The sequence below is a fragment of the Anopheles coluzzii genome, chromosome 2 (genome assembly GCF_943734685.1).
Source record: "Anopheles coluzzii chromosome 2, AcolN3, whole genome shotgun sequence".
In the NCBI taxonomy this organism is placed as follows: Eukaryota; Metazoa; Arthropoda; class Insecta; order Diptera; family Culicidae; genus Anopheles; species Anopheles coluzzii.
In genome coordinates, this window is record NC_064670.1 from 111,058,317 (window position 1) to 111,066,781 (window position 8,465).

Genomic DNA, 8,465 nt, shown 5'->3' on the forward strand with positions numbered 1-8,465 from the left:
AGTTTTGCTGCTGCTGCTGCTGCTGCGTGCGTGCAACCCCAAACGCGCCATGCTCGATCGTACGCGTACGCACACCACGACTACACGTGGTCTAGCGGCCTTGCTCCGATGGTGGTGGTGGTGGTGGTGGTGGTGGAAACGAAATCGTTCTTTTCAGTTCTTCCAAAAGTCCATCCACCAAAAGTGTGTGAAAGGGAGAACGTATGCCGTGCGACCCCTTTTGTAGGATTCGTCCCGCCATCGGGCCAAAGAACCGTTTTCTGTTATCGGATGCGAAACTGTCCCTGTTGTTCGGCCGACAAGGGAGTTTTTCTTTCTCTTTTTCGCTCCCAGTAGAGGGCTGTACGGGCGAGCCCTTTCTGTGTAGGTGAGAAAGCGTCCCGCAGATGGGAAGGGGAGGATGGTTTGGCGACGGGGATAGTGTGTTCATGGGCGAGTGCGTAGGGTTCATGTTGGTTGTTGTTTTTTTTTTGGGGGGATTGGGGTTATGTTGCAATGCTACCGAGCGCAGAAGCGCCACACATGTGAACGCATTCCAAGAGGGGCAGTGCTTTTGGGTCGATAGAAAGATGATGGAGTGATACAGAAAAAAAACGGGGGAGTGTGGATGGGTGGTGGCTGGGTAGCGTTGGGAGCGAGCGAGGAAATTGGTGGCCATTGAAGACGAGTGCGCCTGTGCGGGGCTGACATATTTGTGTGGCAAAGGAGGAGGTATGGTTTATGGTGAGGGTATGTTCGGATGGGTGATGCTATGGAACCTCCTTAAATCATATTTCCTTGTAAAATGGGTTTCGTGCTCGTTTGTTAATTTATTGTTGAAGAAAAGTTCACACGCACAGCGCAAGTTTGAATTATTTTAGTAGTTTAATGCAATTGCAATTAAAGAATACAAATGAAAATAGCTGTTTGTTATACTTCGATGAACTCTTCTGGTTTTAATGTGAGCAAATTGTGTCATTCTATGAACTGTTTTTGATATTTTTCATCAATAAATGCAAAAAGATTAGTAAAGAACTAATATTTCCAACAAATTCCTGGATTCCAATTCTGCCTCACAACGAAATTTCCATCAAACCCATTAACACAAACGGCACGCAAAACAATCGCACACAACAGCAACACTGCGTACCCGCATCTAACAAATCCCTCACCACCTACCCTCACATACACACACACACAGACTCACGTCTGTCTGTCCCTGTTTGTGGCGGTCACTGTGTTTGTTGTTAAACATTATTGCGTCGCGAGCTGCGACAAAAACCTCGACGGTTGCGTCGTCAAATCGCGTCTTCGCTGGCTGAGGTAGCCGAGCTCAAGGCTGGTCGCCATCACCGCCATCTCCAGCCGATTGCCACCTCCGAAGCCGAACTGATTGGACGCGTCTTGGAAAGCATCTGGTCGCTTCAGGTCGCACACAACACACGTTCCGTTGTCCTCCCGGAAGTTGGCTTACACAGTGCGGAAGACACGCACCTTAGCGCAAGACGTCAGCGTTGCGTTTGGACGAGAGGGTTACAGTTAGCGGGAATGGTAAGACAGCCGACTACGGATCACTTTCACGGATGCATCGTAGCGTGATGTGTCTGGGCCGGGTGGGAGCCGGATGTTTTCGTGATTTTGGATCTGTGCGCAAATTGGATTGCCTCACCGCACGGAGAAGGGAGTTTTGGACAGTTTGGTTTGGAAAATGGTTTCATTTTGATTCTATTCGCGTGTGAAATATTGGTGATGTTGTATTGATTGGGAGTTGTTACTAGACAATTATTAAACAGTACTATATTTGAATACTCGATAAAGGAAGAAACATCAATAAATACACAATACAAAGTTATCACATCCAAAGCTTAATAAAGTATAAAGCCACCCATGGAAGCAATGTTTAGTTGCTTCAAACATTATGTTACAATTAGAAAGCAAATGATACTATCTAAATAGATACTCATATCTTGTGGGGCTTTGTTCGCTTTCGTTGAATAGTTGTATGGAGTTTTGAATTGCAAAATCCATCCCTCTTTGCATTTGAGTAACGCTAAAGAGTAACGCTGTATTTGAGTAACGTTAAAGTAAGGCTAAAAGTTCGAACATCAAATCTAAACAATTTGTTTAAGCTGCATTTCGCTGTAGCGTTTTCCTCATGTAGATCTAGCATCGAATGATATATTTTGCTCGTCTATTACTTAGTTGGGTTCAAGCCCCGAATAGACCGTGCCCCCATACGTAGGACTGACTATACTGCTATGGTAACAATAAGTCACTGAAAGCCAAGCCCACTTCAACAGTGGGTACAGGCAGGCCTTGACCGACAACGGTTGTTGTGCCAAAGAAGAAGAAGATTACTTAGTTGATTTGGGATGGTTGTTGTGATATTTAGCAGCCAACGTTAATGTCCTCCAAGTACGCTTTATATCTTAAAAGTTGATCAATGTCTCAGTCAAATTCTGAACAGCAGTTTCTTCCTTTTGGACTTCGGTCTTGGGAATAGTGACTGTTTCTTCTAATAATGGCCCCAGGATAGTTCCGTGATACAGTTAACAAATGTACCGGATATCAGCAAGGAAGTTTTTGATTTAATCCTCGAAAAGACCATGCCAAGCCCTATATATGGTTAAAGCGGACCTAAAGCAATAGTAACTGTTGAGAATACACGGACACAGAGACTATCCTACGTAATATTCCCTTTCTTCGTTTACTAGTCGCTAAATCTAGCTCAGATTGATAAGTCTCTCTGCGTATAATCTTGTTTTTGTACTATTTTCGTATATTTTGTTGGGTACTTTGTTTAGTGCACTCAATTATACGTGAGTCTTCTATGTTGTGTACAGAAAGAGTAACATTTTCCATTTGTAAGTAATAGCACTAATAATATGTACCTCTGGGTTTGATGAAAGGATAGATTTCAAACATCCTCCAAAGCAAAGTGACACTCTTTATTTAAATCTCTTTACCCGAAACTGATATTGAAAGTAATCGATATGCATCCGACAAAACAGACGCGATCACGCGATCAAACTCTTGGCGCAACTGGTACAAACGCATCCCGCCCAGCATCCAACATTCGATAGCCGATCCTGCTTTGTACAAAAAAAAACAACAACAAACGGAAACTGGTAGCAGCAAAGTTTCACTCACAAAAAAAAAAAACACGTCCGCGTAAGGTGATACTCCTGTAGACGTTCGAGCGATATCCAGGAGCCCGCGCCGAGGTTTTGTTTTCCCCGTGACCTAATTTGTGACGAAACCTGAGGGCGACACGTGTAGCACTACAAGGACCTCCGACAGGCACACGAACAGAAATGGAAAGCCTGTCAATACCGCTGCCCAAGAGTGTGTGTGTGTGCATCGAAAAACGTCGGCCCGTTAATTCATGCATGCATGCAAATAAGCTTTGACGGGGCTAGTTTGCACACGCGTAATGGAAAATCAAACGGTCCTTACGTTCGTCCGTTCTAATTGACACTTGAACAGCGATGCAGCTGTCAATCAACTGTCCGAAAACTGGGACCGTACCAGAGGGGGTCCAATAAAAGCCGATAATATCGTCCGATTTTCGATCACTGCATTTGAGGCTTTTGCTACAATGGTTCAGTATTTTGGGGGAGAACATGAGAAACAATCCATCGAAACTTCACCTTACTGCGGGATATTATTTTGCTGATGCTGTGTTTTGTTGTTGCTGAAACCCTCCTGCCCTAGATTCAAGCCGTGTTAATGCGATGATATGAAAATATTGCTGAAAAAACGAATACAAATAAAAAATTAACCTCCCCGGGACGGCTTTTTTTCTTCTTCTTCATCTCTCTACCCTAGGGTCCGACACAAGCCCGCTACCAATTGCAATTTGAAGCAAGCGCAACCTCAACAGTAGATCGGTGGACAACGGCCAATTTGCCTCTGACCGGTAGCTACCGGTACCACCGGTATGGATGAGATTTAATCCGCTTTTGCATTGACAGGACCTTCGCTGCTGCGAGAGGGAAGCAACGGCAAGGATGGGATGCATGAAAGCATTTCGGATGCAATGGACAATGGGCACGGGCCAGTGCAGTGCAGCTGGCAGCTTCTCCGCCCGCAGAGAACCGTACAGAGAGGGGTCGCTTTCGATTAATGGTTTGGTTTCATTCTGTTCTCTGAGTTTGAAATAGCTCTTTATGGCCTTAAAATCTTTATTTGAAACGTTGCAAACACCGATATTGAAGAAAAGCCAACTTTCACTTTCATCCAATGCTATTTTGTTTAATGGCTTATTTACATCAACTTTTAACAATGAATGTTTGAACACTTTACACTTAGTTTATGGTAATGGAAAATCTAGGACATTTATTTGGCACCAATTAATTTATTGGTATAAATCTCACATAACAGATTACACCACAATAAACCTTTCCCGAAAACTTCCTATCGTGACAATAATCAGCAGGACTTTGAAGAATGCTGCCATTTTGGATCCATTATTTGCTGGCTGAAGAAAGGATCTGCGCATGAGCTGAATGAAGTGCATCGTGGTAGTTGTGAGACTTTCCATGACTTGATTGTATTTTTTTGTTACTGTTTGAAGTGAGAATAGGCCTACTTAATAATCATTATTTTTGCTTGTTTATTCTTAATGAGCTTAAAAAATATAAAATTATTTTGAAACTAGCATTTTATTTTTTAATTTTAATTATACAATATGAAAAGGACATGGATTTAACTATGATAAATATTCTACGTTTATTATGATAAATATACTACAGAACGTGAAGATTTCAATCATTTTACAACAGTCAAAAATAGATGTTTTATACAATAAATACTCGCTCGAAAATATACTTTTTCTAGTTTGATTCGGGTTATGATTTTTTTGTCAATAACATTAGAATTTTTCAAAGTTAATACTTTTTTATATGATGTTTTGAAACAGCAACACGCGCACAAGGATAATCATCTCTGTTCCGAGAAATACATCGTACCGAATACGTACCTCACACTCCGACAGATCTATAATATAATATGTTATCTTCTACGCTTAAGATCCTTTAGACCTTGCGTGAAAGTGAACGTGATATTTTGGTTCTTTGCTATAGTATATTGAACATATTGAAATAATGAATTAATAAATTTCCGTGTGATTCCCCCTTTTGTTCACGTTAAGAAAATAGTGGTCAACTGGGAATCACAAGAAAATGTATTTAATTCATTTCATACTTCATTTCGATATTTTGTACGATTAGCCATTTTCTGATAAATATTCATTGCAATATAGCAAAAAAGCAAAAATGTATCGTACATTTTTACGCAAGGTCTAGAGCGACCTTAATCCGGGCTAAATGAAAAAAAGTCACAATACTGGAAAATGCAAGCAATATGGTCTCTACTCAACAGTAAAAACATAAACAAATAAATAAATAAATATAAATATAAACAAAATAAAATATAAAATGTTTCTTACTTTACAACATATGGCAATTATAAATAAGATATTTAGGATATATAAATAGGAATAAAATAGGAATGAAATAAGATTAAATTATAGTTAAAGAGGATTTAAATGTCCATAGTAAATTATGTATCATTTCCTCACTTTTTTTTTACATTATTGACACTGAACATTGTGACTCAAACAAGTTTGTCTAAATAAAACAATACGAAGATCTTACACAATAGGTAAGATCTTAAACCACTAAAATAGAGTTATCATCCGTTGTGAAACTTAGCTTTATTCTGCTCAATTAAAATTTTAATTGCAATTTTCTAAAATATTTCAATTAGAGGTTGGTTTCTGCAAAAGTATCTTTATTTCCTGTTCTGAATATTTCAAAGTACTCCTTAACATTCTGTACTGATTATTGATCTGTAAATATTAGCTCAACCTTTAATGAGTGACGAAGGCACAGGGACACACACGCACATCATTACCTTGTAACTGTCACGTGCCCCTTGCATAATCTGTCAACGGATGCTTTTCTTCCGTCAAGTGATCTTACCGTTCACTGGTCACAATGCAAACAATTGGCCTCCGGTCGGCTTTTGCTGACGCGCAATGATGATGTCTTGGATAAGGACAGTGAAAGCACTTCACAAACCTTCCTTTACAACCATCCCAATCCAATCGTTGCTGTGCATCTCAATTAACTGTGGACATGCTAACTTACCGGGTAGCTCATCCTATTTAGTAGCCATTTTGTTTTGTGTGGTTTTTTACATCCTTCCGAGGGCTAAAAAATGGGGCGTTGAATAAAACGGTGTCGATAAAAAATGCATCGGCCGTTGATTGGTCGCTTTTTTAGCGTTCCCAAAAACGCAACTTTTCCCATTCACGCCGTAGTCGGCTGTAGCGTTTACGCGAGTGAACAAACGAACGGCATGGATCCGGGCTGTTGGTGAACGCACGTTCAAAATCACCCTCCTGCCATCGAGGGTGCGTTTCGATTTACCCCATCGAGTATTTGCCCCTATGGCAGCGTACGAGCGTGCTGACTGCATGCGCTGAACACCGAGAAGGGGAAAACGGTACGAAATGCACCGCATGTCGACAGCCAGTTGGCAATAAAAACGGATAGAAAGGGGAGGATTAAAGGCAGGGATGCAAATACACCAATGCAACGGTGCACGGTTCCCGGTTCGGGGTCCGAGCAGTGCTGTTAAACCGGTGCGTTTACGAAGAGGGTGCACAAAAAGGGAAATGGCAAAGCAAGCGAATGGTGGTGGTTTCTGCTGGTAAGCTAGACTCGGGCACGGGAGAATAGGATAAAGTCCGTTTTGCACCGCATGTGGGTGCGAGGATTGTTGTCAAATTTTCGATCGAACAGACATGTAGACATAAGTTCAATGATTTCGGTACCTTTAACGTTAGAGTTCGAATGTTTGCATAAATAATACATTTTGACAAGGCATAAATCTTTACCCGGGCTTATTTTGATTTGACCAGGTACATTTTTATGATAGTTATTTGTATTTTTGATGCAATGTTCTGCCGAGTTTAGCCTATCTTATCTTACGAAAAATAAATTTCTTTTGGTAATTTCAATTTTTCTTCTGTTTGTAAATGAATTACATTCAACGGAAAAATATTGAATAATGCATTACCCAAATTGCATATTTTATGTGAAACATTAAACAGTGTAATTGTTTCATTTCAATTCATAGCGAAATTATGCCTAATGACTTCCCTTGCCTCTACAAATGGTACAGAGAATTCAACCATACATTCCAGCAAGCAGGGGTGTAGAACCCCGTTAGACGTTATACGTTAAGTGCTGTCGAACTGTTTCCGTGTTTCGTTACATTGTCACAATCAGTTCAAAAATTATGCCATATATTAATAAATAAAAAAGTCTAAACTTGTTTGTAATGTTGCATGGATTAGTTTTTTTACTGTTTTTTTTTGTTTTTTTTTTTTCAACACGGTAAAATTCTCTCAACCTCTGTGGACAGCACTGGCTGCAGGTTTAACCTTTATGCTCCCAAACAGTTTTTATGGTATGGTTTATAGCTTCAAAATATATTTATGGTATGGTTTATAGCTCCAATTTCTGTAAAAAAACACAATTTTTTAACGACTGGATTTTGTGGGAGAACGAATCGCGCTTTTATTAATAATTTTTTTTTTTTCGTTGTAATCCCTGTAGCTATAATTATTTGCACCATAACAGCAGCACAGTAACTAAAATTATGTACATAAATATGTTCAAAAAAGGGCAGTTTTAGATGAGAAGAAATGCAAAAGCTTAAAATATCTCATCATATGTATTTCAATACATAGTTAGCCAGATATTTGGGTCACCCAATAAATTTCCGGTCTCATACTTACTCATCAAACTTGTCGTTTTTCGGAAGTTTTGTTTAATTGTACAGTCACAACACATCATGTGGTGTTTTTTTTCAGTAAAGATTTTCTGTATTTTTATAAAGAGTTCCACTCGTTTTAATCTCTTCGCCTTTCTCTCTTCCTCCCTCTTCCCCATCCTGGTCTCCTTCACAAACACAGACAGTCACACACGCATATTAGCTGGGCATGGGTACAACCGTTGCCCGTCGCATCGCTCACTAGCATTTGCATTCACTTATCAGCTACAGCAGTTATTTATCCGTTTAAGTCTTACTTCAAATATGTGTTTTTGTTTTAAATTATTATCAGTTAGGTAGCTGTTCGTATCGGCTTCACGGGACACTCTCGGTTAAGGATTATTTCCGTTGCTCCGCGTTACTTCTTCTGTTTTTTTTTTTTTTTTATAATATATAACATTGTTGCTGGGTTTCTTTTTTTGTCACTTTTTCACCCCATTTATACAAGATCCCAATGCCAACGAGGGTGTATCGTTTCATGTTCTACTATCAACTAAACTGTTGTCTTCAACCCTCTCCCTATTTATTTCTCACTTATGCCCCCTCTCCCAAAAGTCAGTGGTCCTGCGAGCTATGTTAAGCTACGGGGGTTTAGCCCGTTTACTCTAATACTATTGCGCTAATATTCCACTCCGTTTGCG